At 42.3% G+C, this 22,445-nt stretch overlaps 1 protein-coding gene and 1 pseudogene across 1 annotated transcript in view; both read right to left on the bottom strand.

The window, feature by feature from the left end:
* Positions 1 to 18,887, bottom strand: part of Lrba (LPS responsive beige-like anchor protein) — a 711,450-nt gene extending 692,563 nt beyond the window's left edge. The window contains exon 1 of the mRNA XM_087205721.1: positions 18,870 to 18,887. The gene's annotated coding sequence lies outside the window, so the exon portion shown is untranslated. The remainder of the gene's footprint in view (positions 1 to 18,869) is intronic.
* On the bottom strand, positions 8,149 to 10,563 carry LOC101699701 (pre-mRNA-splicing factor 38A pseudogene; annotated as a pseudogene).
* Positions 18,888 to 22,445: the final 3,558 nt, after the last annotated feature.

Below are 22,445 nucleotides of genomic sequence, written 5' to 3'. Positions count from 1 at the left end.
TTAGATTTCTTCCTTGCCACACTGCACTTCTGGTTGCCATTTGGATTGGGATTACAAGATGGGAAAGTAGGGACGTTTCTTGGCCAGAGTCTCTAGTAGTACAGATGTAGAAGAGAGATAGAGACCACAAGCAGACTGGCTGTCGACTGCAGGGCACTGCTGCCTGCCTTGGTGGTGGCATTAGTTGGATTTGGGGTACCAGAGGTGTTCTGGGAGGTGTTACTTGAAGGTTGCACAACAGCTGTTTGGTTTGAGTAAATCTGCATGGGTAGGAGCAGTGCCAAGAGCAGCAGCCCCAGCCCCAGCCCCAGCCTGGCCACCATCACTCTGCCCATGTCCGGTCCATCGGCGCGCTGCAGGCCAGGTGCACAGAGATCAGTCGGCTTAGGCGGGCACAGGCGAGGTGAGGCAAGTGTTCTTTGAGCACATCCCCAACCCTTTTTATTATTATTATTATTATTATTATTATTATTATTATTATTATTTTTGGTACTGGGGATCGAGCTCGGGACCCTGCGCTTGCAAGGCAGGCGCCGGAACCACTGAGCTAAATCCCTGGGCCCCCTTTTAATTATTTTGAGACAGGGTCTCACTAAATTGTCCAGGCTGGCCTTAAATTTGCCATCCTCTTGCCTCATCCTCCTGAACAACTGAGATTACAGGCATGTGCCACTGCATTTGGCCAGTCAAAGTAAATTTGCTAATGATTTTTAATTAATTTACATAAAATATATGCCTAAAATGTAAAAAGGTAAAACAGTTTCAGTTCTTCTTTGTGAAATTTGGGAATGCTGTAACAATTCAATTGGAATATTTTATTTAATTGTAATACATCTTGAGCTGACATAGAAGAACTGTGATATACTGGAACCAAAATCATCTCCCCATCTGTGTTCTACCACACCTTAAAGGCCAACAATGGAATTCGTCACTGAAGGTTTTCTTAGCATGCAAACATTTTAACTGTGCTAACTCCCTTTTATTTTCTGTGAATTCATTGCTACTCACTGCAGGAGACCACTGAAGAGATGGCACATATAACAGGTAAGTTTCCACACTGGAAAAGCTGTGCCAGACAAAAAGCTCTACCTCTGGGTCACTGATAAACCAAAGCAGGGCCGGGAGGCTGGGGATGTAGCTCAGTGGTTCTGCTGCCTGCCTCAAAAGCGCAAAGTTCCAAGTTTGATCCCCGGTACCAAAAAAACCCAAAAACCCACAAACAAGAAAGAAATATAGCAAGCAGTAATAAACAATGCATGCATGTCCTACTAAGTGATAATAGACCAGATATTTCTTCTTTGCAATACTGGAGATTGAACCAATGGCCTTCATATTGAGACAGAGTTTTGCCAAATCACTAAGGTGTCTAGGCTGGGCTTCAATTTGCAATTCTCCTGCCTCAGCCTCCCTGGGATTACAGGGGAATACTATGATGCCTGGCTGTATTTTCTCAAGAAAGTAAAATTTAGTATCTCTAGACTATGAACGTACCTGGCACAGTTGAGACATAGGTCCTGTATCCCAAACAGGGGACTTACTGAAGTTTTTTTTTTTTTTTGGTACCGGGGATCGAACTTGGGTCCTTGTGCTTTTGCAGTAGGTGGCAAAATCACTGAGATAAATCCCTGGCCCAACTTGACTTTTATGTTTTTTGGGTTTTTTTGGTACCAAGGATCGAACTCGGGTTACTGAACTTATGTATACTGAATGTTTGCTGCAGGACACACACACACACACACACACACACACACACACACACACACACACACTGCCTGTCTTCCCTCACTTCTTGCCCAGACTGCCAGCAATTTGACACTCACCCATCTAATGAGGGAGCTGAAGTCTCTTTCCTGGTGAACCTAACCCAAAAGTTAGACCTGCTCATCCAAATCATCCTATGGTGAATTTTAAAGTCAGTATTCTCTGCATCCACTGAGATTTTAGTCCCCCTACTTAATCATGAACTCCCTATAATCAGGAACTCCCTGTCATTAAGGGAACCTTCTGCTGGGAAAGATACAGACAGATTTTTTTTCCTTTTGGTACCGGCAATCAAACTCATAGACCTTGAGCTTTCAAGGCAGGCGCAGTGCCACTGAGCTAAATCCCTGGCCCAAGATAGATATTTTTTGAAAAAGCCAATGTGGAGGCTGGGGATTTAGCTCAGTGGTACCGCGCCTTCCTTGCAAGCTCAAAGTCCTGAGTTCAAACCCCAGTACCAAATAATAATAATAATAATATAATAAAACAAAATAAAAAGCCAATTTGAAGGAGTTAAAGACATATAAAAAAAACCTTACATAGAAATAAAAGTATCATTGCTATGGTTTGGTTCTTAACTATCTCCCAGGGAATGAGGATGTAGCTCAGCGGGAGAGCATATGTCTAGCATGCATTCAGCCTTGGGTTCTATCTCCAGCATCACACACACACACACACACACAAAAGAAACAAAGAAAGAAAGAAAAGAAAGAATTCTATCCTCAGAAATCATCAATCAAGAACGAGCACTGGATCCACACAAGGTAGCACACATCTGTATCCCAACTATGGAGGGAGAGGCTGAGACAGGAGGATTGCTTGACCCCAGAAGTTCAAAACCAGTCTGGGCAATATACTGAAACCCTGCCTCAAATAAAAGAAAAAGAAAAATGGAGGCTGAGAATGTAACTCAGTAGTAGGGGTTTTTCGTAGTCTGTGTGAGATTCTGTACCCCCCCCCCCAAATATGGAACTGAACAAAGATATTTTTAAATATTCAAGATCTTAAAAATTGGGGCTATGCCAGGGGTGGTGGTATACACCTGTAATTCTAGCACTCAGCACTCCTGCTGAGGAAAGAGGATTGCCATGAGTTCAAGGCCAGCCTGGGCTACATAGCGAGCTAGCCTAAACTAATAGGGAAACCCTGTCTAAAAAAACCCCAAAAAACTACACTAAAAAACCAAACAAACTAAACTGAAAAAAAATTGGAGCTATGCTGGGTGTGGTGGTGCACATCTGTAATCCTAGCAACCAGGAGGCTGAGCCAGGAGGATTGGTGTGAGCTGGAGGCCAGCCTGGGCTACACAGTGAGTTTAAAGCCAGCCTGGACTATACAGCAAGACCTTGTGTCAAAATAACAAAAAAAATTGGGGTTGGGGGTACAGATCAGTGGTAGAGTGCTTACTTGCCTAGCATGTAAAAGGCCCCAGATTTGGTCCCCAGCCACCCTCAAGTGTGTGTACAAGGCCCTAGGGTCAGTCCCCACCACCACAGAAAAGAAAGAAGGAAAAAGAAAAAAAATTATATCTTATTTCCCATGCATCTGTACTTAAAAACTACTGAAGGACAGCTTCCCCAGTAGAGGTGAATAAACAGAAGCCTTGTACTACAGGGAATGAGGGGCCCAGCCAGGGTCGACAGCTGTGCCCCTAAGCAGTCACTCCCCCAACTCCTGCCTCAGGCCCTCTCAGCCTGGCTGTCGGGTCAGCCTGGGCGTCTCTGCTGTCCTCCCACAGGCAGTCACAGCCAGCCCCCCACCCCAGAGCGGCTGCAGCGGGCCCTGCTCCGTCCCGCCAGTGGCAGTGGGGCGGGTCTCCTAAGCCGGCCCCGGAGTCCTGCACACACAGGACATTTCTCAGAGCAGCTGAGCTCCAGCCACACCACGACTCAGAGACTGTTCAGCGTTTTCTCACACCCTCCAACTCCCTCCAACCAGCGCGGCACTGTGCCCTTTCCTTACACATCCTGGTCTGTGATTGCTGGCTCAGGCTTTCACAATGAAGTAATACACATTTGAGGGATGTGTTCACAGACCGTAGGGTTTGGGGAAAAGCAAGTGAGTCATGGGCACCAAATCAAGACAGTAGAGGCCTCAGGGAAGCGAGAGGGAGCTGTGTGGTTAGGAGGCACTCAGAGCACTGCCATTGGCAACGCACATTCTTGGGGGGGGGGGCATGCTCAGCGTGAGCGCTGAAGCCTTGCGCACTTCACACACTGTCCCAACGGTGCATTTTGCATTAAAGCGCCTCTTAAAAAGGAAAAAATTACATAGTATTTTATTAAAATCATTTACCTGTATTTTGTTAAAATTTACTTCTGTTTTATCACTTTGATTTTAGATCTTCAAGAAATTAGAGGTGTTTATAAAACCTCACCTCTCCTATATTCATAAAACTTTCTGCTCAAAAGGGAATTAAATGATACAATATTGCTGCTATGTAGAAAACTGAAAATTTCCTCCCAAATAAGCACAGTATAACAAAGTTTTGTACTGTCTTCATTTTCCCTGAATGGTGACAGCAATATTTTTCCTTCAATAGTTCATTCAATAAGCTATTTAAATTAATGCTAAGTATATGATTAATAATGTTATTTAGTGAGGTTATTTAAAATATATTAACTTTTTTTGTGTGTGGTACCAGAGATTGAACTCAGGACCTTGCACGGTTGCGAGGCAGGTGGCAGAACCACTGAGCTAAATCCCCAGCCCTATATCAACATTTTTTAAAAAGTAAAATAAAACATATTAAAAATTCAACGTTACCACTAATCTACCAATCTCAAGGATTGTCTACCTTTCTTAAAACACAAAAGATAGTGCTGTGGACACAGAATATGCTTGGCAAACAGGAGGCCCTGGTTAAATTCCCAATACCAAAAAAAAGGGAGAGATATATGTATGTGTATACTCAACCATGGCAATCTCTTTTGTGTGTTACTGGAAATTGAGGCCTTCACCAGCCCTTTCTTTATTTTTAATTTTCAGACAGAGTCTCACTAAGTTGCCCAGACTAGGCTCAAACTTTCAATCCTCCTGCCTGAGCTTCCCAGAGTGCTGGGATTACAGGCCTGTGACATCACATCCACCGAATTGTGGCAATTTTACGTGAATGTGCTAATCTTTGATTTTTAAACTCGTTGATGAAATACAGTGATATTTTGATGTCCCAGCTTTGGATTTTAGATGGTTTGGATTTTTTTTTTTAATTCTTGAATCATTGCTGAGGTCAGGTAAAGGAAATTTACAAAGGTTCATGAAATACAAATATTTTTCAAGCTTAACTAAATATAAATTATTGTTAAGAATTTTTAAATTTTCTTCTGGACACATTGCCTCAGGCAAATATCTACTTTTACCTCTACCCAGAAGTTGTCTGATTCATCACTCATTCAAACTGCAATGTACCTTACACCTGAAAAATGCTGATTATACCCACTTTTTCTAACATGTGCTACAAATGTAAAGCCAATTTTCAATCTAAACTTAAATCATATGTTTTAGTTATGAATAGCCTAAGTAGTTTCTGTGTAAAATTCGTTACTATGGCTGGGCCGTGATGGTGCATGTTTGTAATCCCAGCACTCTGGGAGGCCGAGGCAGGAGGATCACAGATTCAAACCCAGTCTGAGCAATTTAGTAATTAAGAAGACATTTTCTCAAAATCTTAAAAAATTCAAAAAGGGTTAGGGATATAGCTAAGTTGAAAGTCCTGAGTTCAATTCCCAGTACCACCACCACCACACACACACAAAAAGTACAATTTTGTTATTCTTGAGGAGCTAAGTGAGAAAATGTCCATGACTCACAGCTGTTCTTTTGAAACAGCTAATGTAATTGTTAAGTGTAACCCGCCTTCTCTTCGCTGGCTGAAGCATGGTGGGGGTTAAAGCACGGTGCCGTCTCTAAAGCACTGTAATTGTAGGAATTATCTCGTGGCCTGTCCAGCTTCTGAGTTTTAATTATCTTTAGAGAGAATTAGACATAGAATTTCCACAGTGATGACCCATGCTCCTAAGCCCATTCCTCATGACGCAAATAGGATAAAAATATGTCCTCCACGCTGCTTCACTCTGCTTCCCTATTTTTATAAATACCCTATATCTAAATAAATAAGCTCTTCTCATTCCTTTTCTTTTCTTCAAAACTCTGTTTTCAAGGTTTTATATTTATTTTGACAATGCTTATTTGGCCTGCATTCTATTATAGTATTCTTCAACAGAAATGCACTGTTTAATTCTATAAAGTGAGGTTTTTGGGGTTTTTTTTAAGATTATGGAATTCTATTCTTGCTGCCATGGAAAATTCTGGTCTGTTTTACATTCTTTTGCACCTGTTTTGTTTTGTTGAGACAGGTTCTCACTATGTAGTTCAGACTGGGCTTAAATTCACTATGTACCTCAGCTGGCCCAGGCCTGCCTGTTATCCCAGCACTCAGGAGGCTGAGGCAGGAAAACCACCATAAGTTTGAGGCCAGCCTGGGCTCTGTAGTGAATTCAAGGACAGCCTGAACTACATAGCAAAACCCTGTCTTAAAAAAAAAAAAAATTGGGGTCGGGGATTTAGCTCAGTAGTTCTGCTGCCTGCCTTTCACAAGCGCAAGGTCCTGAGTTTAATCCCTGGTACCAAAATAATAATAATAATAATATAGTAATAATAAAATAAAGTTGATGGGAAGGTTAGAAATAATTTGATTCAACTTATTGTCTAATTTTTTTGGGGGGGGGGTACCGGGGGTCAAACTCAGGACCTTGCGCTTGCAAGGCAGGTGCCGGAACCACTGAGCTAAATCCCCGGCCCCAGCTTATTGTCTAATTAAGCACTTTTCTCAGCTCACTTTTTAAACCACTTCCCATGTCCGAGAGCGCAAGGCAGTAAATGGCAATCCAGTTCATTTTTTTTTCCCTTAAAATACAAGTTATCTAATGAAAAGAAAAATAAAAGTAAGATGTGGTATTTGTTACAGTTTGACACTTTAAGTCATAGTATTGATGTTTTGTGACCAAGTGCATTTGGACTCTCAGGATCAAAATCAGAGTCTGCCAACCGAATTACTTCCTCCTCCACCCCTCCACAGCTTCCTGGTGGGTCACTGTCACCAAATCCCTTGGGCTGAACCACTGTTTGAACAGCTCTAATTGCCGGAAAGCTCTTTCTCATAACCCAAGCTGGCCTTGCAGAGCCTCTCCAAGGATCCCAGACCTACAGAGAGCACTGCTGCCTGGACTTGGACATCTGGGGTGGCTTCTGGTCCTCAGTGACTGTGAGCCGAGGTCAGCATCACCTCTCCTCTGAGCCTCACTTCTCTGGTCTGAAAAATGTAAGGGTTGGACCATTTAATCCCTCTCCAGCTCTTTTTTTTTTTTTTGGTACCGGGGATCGAACTCAGGTCCTTGCGCAGCAGGCGGCGAAACCACTGAGCTAAATCCCGGCCCTCTCTCCAGCTTTTAAATTCTTGGCTTCTAATGACCCTTCTGTAAACTCTTATGACAGCTGAAAGTAGTTAATGTGCCCTCCCTAAACTTACCTTTTCCCACCCTATTGTCCGAGATTGCTTTTGTGACTGGGTCCTTCACAGCCTCCAGTCCTGGCACGACGGCCACCACCTTCTCAGCCAGCTCAGCAGCAGGAGCAGCCAGCACTGAAGAAAGAAACGCTCTGGATGTAGTCCACCCACTGAGCTCCTCCTCATCCTTGGATAAGTTATCCAGTCCTGAGTAACAAATCACCTCAGAATACAACAGTTTAAATATATTACCTCAGAAGCCTGTGGGTCAGAAATTCAGGACCGCTCAGCTCAGTCGCTGACATTCCCGGCCCTTTTTTTTTTTTTTTACTTTGGGACTTAGTCTCGCTAAATTGCTACATTGCCCAATTGCCCCCTCTAATGGGCTCTAATGCAGTCCTCCTGGCTCAGCCTCCCAGAGTGCTGGGATTTCAGATGTGTGCTACTGCAGGTGCTCAAAGTCTCTTAATGTAATTTTAGGAGGAACATCCTGTGAGGTCTGACATACTCTATTAGAATAATCACTAGATCAGCCAAAGGATTACACATAGGCACTGAACCACGTTAGATGCTGCCTGCTTTAGTCCTGAACATCTGCTCTCTATAAATGCAGCTTAGATTTCATGATGGTTTGGTGACAATAGTTCAACTTGAGCTTTTGGTTAATCAAAACTCAAAATTTTTCTGCTTTTTTTTGGTAAAGAACCATTGATTTTGCAGTTAATCCTTTGAAGCCAAAGGCAAAACACTACCTATTCTATGTTTTATTTGATTTGTCTCTAAGACATTTTAAAAAAATTGTTTTATATTTCTTATAAATCCCTACTGAGAAATAGGAAGTCTGCCAAAATATTATTCCAGATATTGACAATCTTGGTTTCAGTAACACTTGTGACATTTCCTGATGGTTGGGAGGTTTAAATTGCAGTCATGAAGTTGGGCATGCTGGCACATGCCTATAATCTCAGCACTCTGGGAGGCTGAGGCAGGAAGATCACAAGTTTGAGCTGGTCCATGAATGTTCTCTTCTTCCTCAATCTTCAGTGAGGCTGAGCATCTTTTCAGAGATTCATTTATATTCTGTTACTCGATCTCTATGAGAGTTTCATCTCCACTTGTCAAGTAATGGTGACAAATTTATTTTTTAATTTTTTTTTCATTCATTTATTTTTCGGGGGTGTCTCCAGTTAAATAACAGAAAGGCAAAGGGTCACCAGGATGTCCAAATCTCTTCTCACTCACATCCCCAAGTCTCAGATCCTTTCCACCCTCATAATTTTGAATAGAGTTGAAAAAAAGAGATACGAACTCAGCACCTCTTCCATAAAAAAAAAGAAAAGAAAGTCGGGAGGCAAAAACTGAAATACTCTAGCTGCCAGGAGAGCAGCTCTTAATCCTTCTCCATAGCTACCCTCATATCCACAGGAGGCCACTGGGACTCCAAGCCAATTGAATTCATGCCTCATTCCCTCTCCCGCCCTTCTGGATTTTCTTTGACCTTTCCGGAGACTTTGAGCGTCTCCTGTGGCTGTGAGTACGGTGATGGTGATGACCGGGGGACTTGGAGCGGGATCTGTGTCGGCGACCTCGGGACCTGCTTCTGCGGAGTCTTGGGCTCTTGCTGTGATGCCTCTCTCTGCGGGGTGAAGGACTTCTTCGGGGAGATGGACTCCGCCTTGGCCTTCGGGGAGACCGACTCCTGCTCCTTCTGTAGCGCAGTGTGGGAGAGCCCCGGGGCTCGTCCAAGTCTCCGTAGCTTCTCCGGCGGTGACGTGGTGACCAGACTCTTTCCAGCTTCTCATCGTCTTCCTCTTCCTCTTCACTAGACTCCACATCCTCCATGTCTTCTTCTAGAGCACCCACTCGAGGCTCCAGTTGCTCAGCTTCTTCAAGCACGTCGCGTTTCTGTAGCCCGGGCAGAATGATATCACAGACTCTCTCGCTGTGCAGCAGTGCATCAATAAATTCATCTACACCCATCAGTTCCAACCCTCCATTTCACTTCTGGCTCTTGATTTTTCAATAGTCGTTGTACAAAGATTCCAAGTACTTGTAGCAATCAATCGCAGTGCCGGTCAGCCTCGTGTAAAGTGTGCCCAAGAGGCAGATAGACTTGCAATCTTTATTTCTTAGAAACTCTACGATGATCGCCTTCTCAGGTTGAATTTGCAGCATCTTCAAGGCCAAACACAGAAAGGGAGTTGCTTTGATGTTTCCACCGTAGACACCTCCCACAAGCCTTAAATCCATGGCTTTATACTACAAGTTCAGCCGTAAGTCCGATACACTCTTCCTTCCAGTACTTGGATTCATAGATTCACATCCGAATGATCTTCTCCACCAGATACTGGGGGTTCGTGCCACGGATGCTGTGCGCATCCTTCACTGCACGGTTCGCCATTTTAGAAGTGCGGTTCTACGTATTTCTGAGGGATCCTTTAGTGCATCACCTCCAGGTCAATCAAACGCCAGGAAAAGGATGGAGAAAGGTGGAGGAAAATTCTCAATCGGCGGCCTAGCAACCCTCTTGGAAGCGGAAAGCTCAGCGTCTTGACAAATTTAAATAAATGGCAAATTTATGAAGTATCTCCCTTGTCCCACTTTGAAAAACAGAGATTGCATTCCCTGGATGACCATTTATACCTGTTTCCTCTGTAATCTGATGTTTTGGAAATAAACTGGGTGGAGCAGATAAAGAGGAGTGAATCTAGTTCCACCTCTGCCTGCAGCAACACATAGGCTATTACTCTAATTGCACTCTTTACCTCCTCAAGGTTATTTACAGAGATTCCTAGAGGTGGTTATTATTTCAATGCAGAGAAAAGTGAGTACTTTGGAGGGGCATATATACATATAAATTATGGGGAAAATATTTTAGAAACTAAAATGTGAATTTGCACATGATTCAGCATTGTTATTATTTTCTTGATTTTGAAGATAGTTCTAGGATGTTTTGTCACTAAGATAGATCCTCAGTAGATGTATAATAAGCTTATTTTCTTAACTGAGGTACAACTCATATCATACAATACATTCTTTTTTTTTGATACTGGGGATCAAACTCGGGTCCTTGCACTTGCCAGGCAGGCGGTGGAACTACTGAGCTAAATCCCTGGCCCTCATATGATACATTCTTATAAGTATATAGTTCAGTGTTTTTTTTCTTTTTCTTTTTCTTTTTTTCTTTTGGTATTGGGACTCAAACTCAGGGCATGGAGCTTGCCATGCAGGTGCTGTATCACTGAGTTACATCCCTGACCCTACTGCAATATTTTTAAATTTTATTTTTTATTTTATTAGTATATAGTATTACATTCATTATGGGAAGTTGGTGTGTGTGTATATATATATATATATATATATATATATATATATATATATATACAGTTATTTTTGCGGTGTAAATTGTCATCAGGGAATGCACCTCTGTTTTTCAAAGTGGGACTTTTAAAAAGGGAAGTATTTCAGGAGCTTTATATTGCAATTATATTCTGGCTTCTTTTGTTCAGCCCCAAGTTTTCAAGATTCATCTATGTAGTACACATACTGAATTGCTTTCCTTTTTGGTGATAATAATATTCCATTGTTTGTATACATCTATCTTAGTTACTTTCTCATTGCTGGGACAAAATACTTGACACCCACAATTTAAAGAAGAAAAAGTTTATTTTAGCTCACAGTTTGGAGAGGTTTCAGTCCATAGTCACCTGGCCCCAAGGCAGGATGGAATGGCAAAGGGGCATTGTAGAGGAGAAACAGTCCATAGCATGGTGGCAGGAAGCAGAGAGCATTCAAGGCAGGATGGCATGGCAAAGGGGCATAGTAGAGGAGAAACAGTCCATAGCATGGCAGGCAGGAGGCAGAGAGCACCCAAGGCAAGGCAAGAGGGATACATATATATATATATATATATATATATATATATATATATATATATATATATATATTGCATTGACAGGCCATACCGACGGTGACCTACTTCCTCCCACCAGACTTCAACTCCCATGATCATACCCAGCTATAAACCCATCAGTGGACTAATCCAGTATCACACACCCATGTTCCAATTTCACACAGCCATGATCCAGTCACACACACACCCCTCAAGCTCCACCTATGGGAGCCTAAGGCTTTGGAGGGACATACAGATATAAGCCATAATATTTGGCCCCTGGCCCCTAAGAGACTCACGCACATGCAAAAGTCCATCTCTAAGAGTTGCCATACCGGGGATTGAACTTGGGACCTTGTGCTTGCAAGGCAGGTGGTGGAACCACTGAGCTAAATCCCCAGCCCCTAACAGTTTCAGCATTGTTGAAAAGTCCAAATCCAAATTTTCCTCTAAGATTTAAGGCAAATTCTTGGCTGCAAGCCCCTTTAAAAATGAAAGTTAGATACTTCCAACATACAATGGCACAAGATAAATATTCCCATTCCAAAAAGTACAAAAAGGGGGATAGAAAGGAATAAGACCAAAACAAAACCAAAATCCAGCAGGGCGAACATTAAGTCCTGTAGTTCCATGTCCAGCATCTGGGGCAATCTGTAACATGATATGAACTCCAAAGGGTTGGATTGCCCCATGTATACAGTCAGTTGAGGCCCTCATGGCTTCTCTCTTGGGCTCACTCCTTGCAACTTTCCTCAAATGATCCACATTCCTGGCTTCTCCAACCTTCTGGGGTCTCCACTGCACCTTCAGCTTCGTACTCACAACTTCACACACTGCCCACTCAGGGGCACACTGCCTGGCCTTCTTCTGAAATCTGGGTGAAAGTCTTCCTGACCCCACAACTCTTGCATTCTGCATGTGCCTAAAACCAGCACCATGTGGGTGACACCAAGGTTTGTTAACAGCTGAAGCAGTGGCCAGACTTCCTTCTCTCTTGCCTGTAGGAGTCGAATGCCTGGATTGCTGGCCACTGTGAAACCAATACTGGAGTACTTACAGTTCATGAACTCAATTCAAACCACAATTCTGGAGAAGATGGTTGTGGTCATTTTGTCACCTGATGTGGAGTTTGCTAACAGAAGCAAAATTTTGTTGAATGCTTCTGTTTGTGAACCAAATTGTTTGTGAACAGAAGCGTTTGTTAGCTGAGGTACCATTGTACCAAGGAACAAATTCCTTAGGCCATTCTGGAAGATGGTGCTGTGGGGCTCTCATCTAAAAGCAGTCTTTCACCTTCGCAATTTTGAGGCTGCAAAGGATGGAGTTCTGCTGGTTTTTGTGATACCCTCAAGTCATTTGTTCTATTGCCCAGGGCCAAAGTACTTGGCTTTTTAACACCTGTCTCTTAGCAACAAAATTCTCCTCTACTCTTATCTTTGCAAGTGCAACTTTACCAGAGCTTCTTTTCTGGACTCAAAACTTTTAAAATCTCAAACTCAAAACTTTTTAAATCATTTTACTGGATTGTTTGCTCTTGATTCTCAAGGTACAGCTGGCTGAAAGATCCCAACAGCAGCCATGCCACTACCTCAACATTAGGCTGCCTTGAAATTTCTTCTCCCAGATTAATTAGCCTGCTGTCCTTAATTTCCCTCTCCTGCAATGTCTCTGGATATGAGCAAAATACAGAAAAATTTTCAACCAGAGCATAACACACATGGCCTGGAGTCCAACTGTCAAAGCAGTCCTTGTTCCCAATTGAAATCTTTTGAGCCTGGTCTTTTCCAACTACCCTGCAGTCAACATTCTGGTCTTCTGAGCTCTGACCAGAATCTTCCATCAAACTGCTTACAGCATTCTAGGGCTGCTTCTTGTCCTACAAACCAGTTCCAAATGTTTCTGAACCACACAGTCAGTTATAGTTACAGCAATGACCCCACTTCTCTGGTACTAAAATCTGGCTTAATTACTTTCTTGTTGCTGGGACAAAATACCTGATGTGCACAATTTAAAATACGAAAGGTTTATTTTAGCTCACAGTTTGTAGGTTTCAGTCCATAGTTGGCTTGCTCCAAGGCAGGATGGCATGGCAAAGGGGCATGGCAGAGGAGAAATAGTCCATGGTATTGCAGGCAGGAGGCAGAGAGCACTCAAGGTAGGAGGGATATCTCCAGACCATGCTCACAGTGACTCACCTTCTCCCACCAGGCTTCACCTCCTAGCATCATATCCAGCTATAAATCTACCAGTAGACTAATCCAGTATCACACCCCATTATCCAGTATCACACACTCATAATTCAGTCACCTCCCAAAAGCCCCACCTATGAGCACATGAGGCTTTGGGGGGACAGCTAGATGTAAGCCATAACAACACCATATATTGTTTACCCATTCAGCATCTGATTAACAATGGGGTGTTTTTTTGGTTATTATGAATAATGGGGCTATGAACATTTGTTTTCAATTCTCTTGGGCATATATCTAGGAGTGGAATTACTGGGTTACATAATTTAATCACTGGAGGAAGGAAATGCCAACCTGATTCCCCTCATGACTGCACCATTTTACAGCCCCATTGCAGTGTATGGGGGTCCCAATTTCTCCAAATCTTTGCCAAGAACTGTTGTTGTCTGCTTTTTTCTTTGTATTATAACCATGCATCCTCGTAGGTAAGAAATAGTATTATGGTTTTGACTTGTACTTCCCTAAAAACTAATGATGTTGAGCATCTTTTTATATGCTTACTAGCCATTGGTATATCTTTTTTGGAGAATTGTATATTCAAATACTTTGCCCATTTTTAAGTTTGGTTATTTGGTTTTTGTTTTGTCTTTTGAACAGGGTCTTGCTATGAGTTCAGGCTAGCCTTGAACTCACTATGTAGCCCAGGCTGGCCTTGAACCTGTGGGAATTCTCATGCCAGTGCTCCCAAGTGCTTGAATTAAACCTCTGGTCCTGGATTTTTTTATTATTGAGTATAAATATTCTTTATATATTTTGGGTACAAGTCTCTTATCAGTTGTATGATTTGCGAATATTTTCTCCCATTTTCCTTTTCACTTTCTTTATAGTGTTCTTTGAAGCACAAAATGTTTTTTTGTCAGTCTTTCATTCTTTTCACAAAAGTTTTGAAAATTTTGCTGTTAAGGGCCAGGGATTTAGCTCAGTGGTTCGGCCGCCTGCCTTGCAAGCATAAGGACCCAAGTTCAATCACCGGTACCAAAAAAAAAAACAAACTTGCTGTTAAATTGCTTACCAAACAAACAACAAAAAACCCAAAACCCTTGGAGTAGCCAGGCATAGTGGCATATGCCTGTACTCCTAGCACTTTGGGAGACTGAGGCAGGATGGTTGCAAGGTCAAACCCAGCTCAATTTTTTTTTCTTTTTGGTACCGAGGATTGAACTTGGGACCTTGTGCCTGGGAGGCAGGCGGCAGCACCACTGAGCTAAATCCCTGGCCCAAACCCAGCTCAATTTAGGGAGACCCTGTTACAAAATAGGAAAAAAAGGGGGGGTATTAATATGTACTATATGTCAGTGCAAAGACTCTGAGTTCAATCCACAGTATCAGGAAAAAAAATTAGAAATGTGGATACAGCATGTTTTCCTAACACATATTGAATAGTTCACAAGATTTTATAGCAAGAAAGTAATTCAAGAGTGTACTACAAGAAGAACAAGAGGAAATGATTTATAGTTAACTAGAAGGAAAAATATTTGGATGGGTAGGAAATTAAATTCCACTCAGTTAATATATAGCAATATAGGTTCTATAACATATTTTGACTGCTTTTTGTATCGGTAAGTATACATAAGGTAGAGTGCAAGAAGTTATTATACAAAAAACAAGCTGTAGAAAGATCTGTATACTTATTCTTTTTTTTTGGTACCAGGAATCAAACTCGGGACCTTGTGCTTGTGAGGCAGGCGCCGGAACCACTGAGCTAAATCCCCGGCCCCATGTACTTATTCTTAAACCCTACTAAGTGGAGCTGAAAGGAAACCAGAACTGATTACTTGGGTTAATAGATTGATGATGGTCTATAAATGACAAATGGCTGTATTAAAGATCTTATTAACTTTATATACTAAATAATTACTAGTCATATTTAATTAATAAGAGTTGCTCTTGAAATAAACCTTTCTGATTCTCTTCTCTCTCTGAAATATTTAAACTAAATTCAATATGCATCTGAAATGTTTATAGACGTTTGGGCAGAGGATACAAAGTTAACAACTAATAAATTTTCCTAACCTCAAGAATGAAAATAGGCATAGAAATTGTCAACCACTATTATGGATGTTCCTGCTAAAATTCTTCTCCAGTGGTCACTGAGTGATTTAGTTCCTTCCTGTGAATGCTTTAAATGGATATGATGAGCTGGTGTGGTGGCATACACCTATAATCCCAGCACTCAGAAGGCTGAGGCAGGAGGATCACAAACTTGATCCCAGCCTGGGCTACAAGTAGTGAGATCTTGTCTCAAAGGGCCAAAAAATAAAAAATAAGAAAGTAAACATGAAAACACTGAATGTCCAAGAGGGACTGGATCAGGAATTATAATAGGTGAGGCTGAAAGACCAGAGGAGCTCTGGAAAGAGTGTTTGGGAGTGGCCTTCTCAATCTGGGTCAGAAGCACAGACAAGAACGGCACCGTGGGATCGGAAGTCTCCTCGAGCAACCTAGTCGGGGCTCTCAGAATTCAAACAGCGCAGCGAGTGATCCAAAACTGGACACCTGGGAGTTTCATTCTTCAGTTTTGCAGTGCTGGGGATGGAACCCAGGACCTTGCTCCCATGAAGCAAGCGCTCTGCCGCAGAGCTCCTTCCCAGCCTGCCCAGCAAGTCTGTGTGCTTCAATGGGGGCTCTGATGTAAAGTAACCCTGACAAGCTGTGGAGGTTTTGAGGATCTGTTGCCATGGCTATTTTTCAGAAGGCTCTCTGACCACACAGGGAAACACAGAATGAATTGAAGAAAACATTTCAACAGCATCTGGGGAAAATCAGTGTAAGCAAGTGGCACTAACAGGTAATAGATCAGATCAGATGCTTTGGTTGTTAATAATTAATAGAGCCATTCATTCTATGAATAGTATGCAAACAATAAGGAAATCTATCATCTGACAGAGCAAGGAAGTTCAGAGGTAGGGAGGGCTAGGGCTACTGATATGGCTGCGAGATCTAAGGTTCATCCATTACCCCTCCCCCGCTTTAAAAAAATTTTTAGACAGGGTCTTGCTATGTAGCGCAGGCTGGCCTCAAACTCATGGCAATCCTCCAGCCTCAGCCTCCTGAGTGCTGGGATCACAGGCGTGCACCACCATGACTGGCTCTCTCTCATCCCTTACTGTGCCTCAAGTGGTAGTGGCACTGTGACTCAGCAGGAACAACTGTTAGTGTTCTGCATTGCAGGAGGCTGGCTACAGTTCACAGCAGCTTCTTCTATGTCTTATAAAAATCTAAAAGAAGGGCCAGGGATTTAGCTCAGGGGTTCTGTTACCTGCCTCGAAAGCACAAAGTCCTGAGTTTGATCCCTGGTACCAAGAAAAAAAAAATCTAAAAGAAAGGAGTTTCAAGCTTCTTAAAAAACAAACTAGGAGTTGGAAATGATAATTATCCTGGTCATTACATATTATATACATATATCAAATTGTTCACACTTACCCAATAAATGCATACAATTTTTTAAAAAAAGTAATACTTTCAGAAATTTTAGGTATTGAATTGAAACATTTTATCATATTTCTTCAACTTCATTATCCTTCTACACTGTCATATTAAGAATGTATTATTTACACTTAGCTATATAATAAAAAATCTTACTATACAAAAACAAATTTTTGGCATCATAACCCAACTGTGCCAACATCCACAGAAAGAAGACTTTCTCACTTTTGGGAATGAGAAAGTATTTCTAAAAACCTGGCACAATTGGTCACATCCCTATTCTGAGTGTAAGCCTGGTCAGGGTTTACAGTAGTCATCTGAAGTAGAATAATTATCAGGGAGTTGACTATTTATACTTAGTAAGAACTAATTTTACTTTGGCTAGGATTTCTTTAGTTTTTCATTAAACTATCTATAATTTATTGATTATTGGCTGATATCAGTGCAGAGGTATCAGTAGTGCCTGTAGTCTCAGCACTTTGGGAACCTGAGGCAGGAGGATCAAAAGTCTAAGCCTGGGGCCGGGGATTTAGCTCAGTGGTTTCCCTGCCTGCTGCTCAAGTGCAAGGACCCAAGTTCGATCCCCGGTACCAAAACAAAAACAAAAAAAGTCTAAGCCCAGCTTGGGCAATTTAGTAAAACCCTGTTTCAGAATAAAAAACGGTGGGAGGTATATCTCAGTGCAAAGACCCTCTGCTCAATCCTCGGTATCAAAAAGAAATTACTTGTTCATGTTTTGGTAAAGAATTCTACTTTTCTTTTTTTCCCCTCAATCTGAGAGGCTATTGTCCTTCTGTGATAACCTAGAAGGAAATAAATATCTGAGTACATAGCTTATAAACCAAATCTATAATCCAAGGAAAAGTGTCTGGGTTATAAATGAATTAACATGAACTATGGCATATACATATGAAGCAGTTTAGTCACATGTGATTTGGTGTGATTAAGGTTCAAAATTAATGATATAAACACATCATTACTCAAACTCAAGGGAGCAGAGGGAGTGAGAGGGCACATTGTGACCTATCAACCCCAGAAATACAGGTAAAATATACAGTGGAAGCCAGGCATGAAGCCATATCAGTGAGGCCTATAATCTCAGCACTCAAGAGGCTGAGGCAGGAGGACTGTGAGTTTGAGGGCAGCCTGGACTATAGGGTGGGATTCTATGTCAACAAACACCCCCTCCAAAAAAACCCCAAAACCCGAAACAATTTATACAATGACATTGTTGCTTACAATAAAACTACTAGGACCAAGAAATTGAGGGTTGATGAGTAGTTGTTCACTGGCTAAAGAATTACACCTGCATCTTTCTTTAACATGAAGGGTCACAGTGCCCTATGAATGGCAAACCTATGTGAGCTGTGCCACACAAGCAACAGGAACATGCCAAAGCCTTCGCGAGCGCGCACGTGTGTGTGTGTGTGTGTGTGTGTGTGTGTGTGTGTGTGTGGTTCTGAGGGTTAAACCCAGGCCCTTGAGCATGGTATGCACTGCTGAACCACTGATTCTCCCCCTCCCGCCCCGCCCCACCCCCAGATAGCGTCTCACTCCCAGGCTAGTCTCAAACCTGTGACTCTTCTGCCTCAGCCTCTGGAGTAGCTGAGAATACAGGCAAGCACTACTGCCTTCTACTCTCTTTTTTATTTTCCTTGCACAGAGCTACATCTCCAACCAGGCTTGGCTCACACTTGCAATCCTCCTGCTTCAGCCTCATACAGTGCTGAAATTACCGGCAGGCACTACCAAGCCCAGATGCCTTCCACTCTTGAAAGGAATAGAGAGGTTAAAAAAGTTGAGCCTCATCAACGACCAGTTTCAAGGCACCCAAATGCACCAGTAGATGTGTGTCTTCATTCCTGGGAGGTGAAACAAAAGACGTTCGCAGCGCCTTAAACAAATAAATAGCACACAATTCCTACATGAAATCACCCAAATAACTTTTAAAGATTTTTTTTTACATGTGTTAAAGTGCAAGCTTTGAGCATACAAATTCTAAAATGAAAGAAAAATTCAATAAACTCTGAGGACTCACTTTTTTCCCCCTTGATGACTTGAGCTCACTGACTTCATTCAATCTATACTGGAAGCAGTGGTTTTCAAACCATTCTGATCCTAAAACACAGTAAGAAATATATTTTACATTACCCAAGGTATACACATACACAAACACACAGTTATGCTTCTAATAACTAAAAGCTCACAAAACAGACTTTCCAAGTACATAGTCATTTTTATTCTATTTCATTTAAAATGGGTGCTGACTGACACTCACTTGATTTCATGCCCCCTAATGGATTTGAATCGCAGTCTGAGAAGCACGGTCTAAGATAAGGCAGGCCTGGCTCCCAACACAACTCCTCATCTGCTCCTCATGGCGGTGGCTGGTGCCGGTGGACAGTTGTAGACATGCCAAGTGCCTGGTGGTGTAACCTCTTAGATAGCCCGAGTGTTAGTCCCTTGGGAGTGACTAACAATTAATGCGGCCAACACCAAGCTAGCGTTGGAGATCCCCCCACTTTAGCCTTTGATTCAAGTGGACAGAGCTTTTCTCTTCATTCCCTGTGGCCGGGTGGAGCCTTCAAATAAGCTTTCACCAAAGACTCAGGGGTGACAAGAGGGAATGAACAAAAGAGCAACATGAACTGAGATAATCGCTTGAGAAGACAAGCTCACTCGTCTCCAGTCTGGGAGCCTGGACCTGGCTGGCTCTGGGCTGATAAGGTCATCTTTTCTTTTCCTTGCTAGAGGGCCCTCGCCATGAGTTCCCTAAGGAGCCAAATGCCTGCCAGCCTCTGGTTTCCTATTTCAGTTCCCACCTCTTCTCTGAGGCTTAGCACAATAAAGACCCAGCTTTGTGGAAGGCCCTCACACCCAACCCCAGGAGTGTGACCTTGCTCTTCAGCTGCATCCTTCTCAGACTATGATGTGACAAACTCAACATTCTTAGAAGAGATTTATACAGAAAGAAGGTGGGTTTTAAAAAATATTTATTTATTTATTTTTGGTGACTCTCCAAAGTACAAAGCAAGCTGGGTGTGGTAGCACACCTGTACTTCTAGTACGTGGGAGGCTGAGGCAGGAGGATCCACTGGGGTTCAAGGACAGCCTGAGATACATGGTGAGTTCAAAGCAAGCCTGGGCTATATAGGGAGGCAGGGAGGCCCTGTCTCAGAAATCCCAAAACAACACAAATGAAAAAAACAAACCCAACTTCCAGAAAACCAGTAAGAGTACACTGGCCATTCTGAGTGAAGAGTAAAATGAGCTTAAATTGGATTAGAGGCATGATTAAGGTGGCAAAAACACCAAGTTCTTCAACCTTAACTATTTATTTCTTATGGGAGCACCCAAGCTTTGGAGTCCAGTGTGAAGTCCAAGTCCCCTTACACCTTTTTTTTTTTTTTGGAGGCAGGGTCTTGCTCTGGAGTTCAGGCTGGGCTTGAACTCGTGGCAGTCCTCCTGCCTCAGCCTCCAAGTGCTGGGATTACAGGAGAGTGCCACCACACCGAGTCCCTTACTCGTAAGAGCAAGTTTCTTCACCTCTCTGAACCTCAGTTTACTCATCCCTAAATTAGACAGAAATAATACATCAGAAGGTTGTAAAAATGTGAGCTAATCAGAAAATGCTGTGTGTATAATTCACCTAACAAAAGATCAATAAATGACAGCTACTATTTATCTTAGGCAAAGCTAAGAAAGCAAATACTATATTGCAAATGTCTTGTTTAAGAACCACTCTAGGCTACCTGATACATCCTGGGCTGGGGCCTTTCTCAGGGAAGCTCTAGATTGCCCATATGGAGAAGGACCCTGCAGAGTATCTTCCAGCCCACTGCCTCTGACTGCAGCAGAAACAGGATGGGTGCACTGGGCTAAGATGCAAAGATGCAAAGGCCAACTGTGGTTTCCCACAGTCTCTTTCCATTTCTACCAAAACCACTGCAAGTCTTCAAGGGGCTCAGACAATTGTAACACCGGCATTTTGTACCTCCACCCTGTCTCCTGCCAGTCAAATGGTTTTCCTGGAACTAAATGCCGGACACCTATAGTCCCAGCTACTTGGGAGGCTGAGGCTGGACTGCTTGAGCCCAGGAATTTAAGAGCAGCCTGGGCAATACAATGAGACTCCATTTTAAAGAAATAAGAAGTCACCCAGTATGGTGGCATATGCCTGTAATCCCTACCACTAAAGAGGCTGAAGCAGGAGGATCATAAATGTGAAGTCATTCTGGGCGATTTAGTGAGACTCTGTCTCAACATAAAGGGCAGGGTTGTAGCTCAGTGGTAGTTTGCCTAGCATGTGGAAGGCCCAGGGTTTAATGCCCTGTACTGCAAACAAAAAACTTCAAAAACTAGATGGTTTTACTGTGTTTTGGGATACGCCCATAATCTCAGGAGTTCAAAGGCTGAGGCAGGACGATTTCGAGTTTGAGGCCGAGGCCAGCCTGAACTCATAGTGAGACCCTGTCTCAAAAGCAAACAAGCAAACAAACAAATAAGCCAGCTGGTTCTCCTAAAGTAGAGTTGGGATTGTATGACCTTGCTACTCCGTCCACTACCTTGGCTCCTCACAGCCAACCAAAAGAGCTCTGAACTGTACATTATTCTGGCATTGGTTTTATCATATGAAGTAAAATGCTCTAATTTATTTTTTTGAAAAAAAATTTAAATCTATTTTTATTGTTGAAACTAGTGTATCATTAACATTTTATTTCAGCTGGATGTGGTGGCACACCTATAATCCCAGCATTCTGGGAGACCGAGAGGTTAGGATCACAAGTTTGAGCCCAGCCTGGGCAATTTAGCATTAATTTAGCATTTTAGAGCCTATTTCAAATTAAAAACAAAATTTAAGAAAGGGTTGGGAGAAAGCTCAGTGCAAAGACCCTGGGTTCAATCCCCAGTAACCCTCCAAAAAAAGCTTTATTTATTAAACTGAATGATAGGTATGTGGTTTACTTGTGGTAAAATATATAAACATAAAATTCACCACCAGTGATATTAGTATATTCACAATGTTGTGCAAACACCACTGTCTACTTTCTGAACACTTTTATCATCCCTGAAGAAAATTCTATGGCCCCCAGTGCTTCACCATTTGGCCTCTGCCCCAGTCCCTACAGACCTGTTTTCTGTCTTTAAGGATTTGTCAACTATGGATATTTCAATAAATAAAAAGCTACGAGATAATAGCTCAGTGGTAGAGAATGAGGCTAGCATGCATAAGACCCTGGCTTTAAGCCCCAACACCACAAAAAATAAATAGAATTACAATAAATGGCCTTTTGCATTTGCCTTTTTTAAATTTTCTTTTTGGTACCGGGGATTGAACTGAGGACCTCTTTCAGAGCAGGTGTGGTGCCACTGAACTAAATCCCCAGCCCCTGCATCTGAATTCTTTCACTTGATCTTAGCCAAAAGGCCGAGAAGCGATTCTGAATTCTTTCACTTAGCAAAATGTTTATAATACTTTCATTTGTAGCATATTATCCATATTTCATTATTTTTAAAAATTTAATAAATTTTATTTTATTTTATTCCATTTCCCCCTCAAGCCCCCTCCCCTCCCTATGTACAAAAGCTTTGTTTCCATTTTTCCTCCTATTTT

The sequence above is a fragment of the Heterocephalus glaber genome, unplaced genomic scaffold (assembly GCF_053883595.1).
Source record: "Heterocephalus glaber isolate CG9 unplaced genomic scaffold, H.glaber_assembly_v1.0 deba00000613, whole genome shotgun sequence".
Classification (NCBI taxonomy): Eukaryota; Metazoa; Chordata; class Mammalia; order Rodentia; family Bathyergidae; genus Heterocephalus; species Heterocephalus glaber.
The sequence above is the reverse complement of the archived record's forward strand: the minus strand, read 5'-3'. Positions and strand labels throughout refer to the sequence as shown.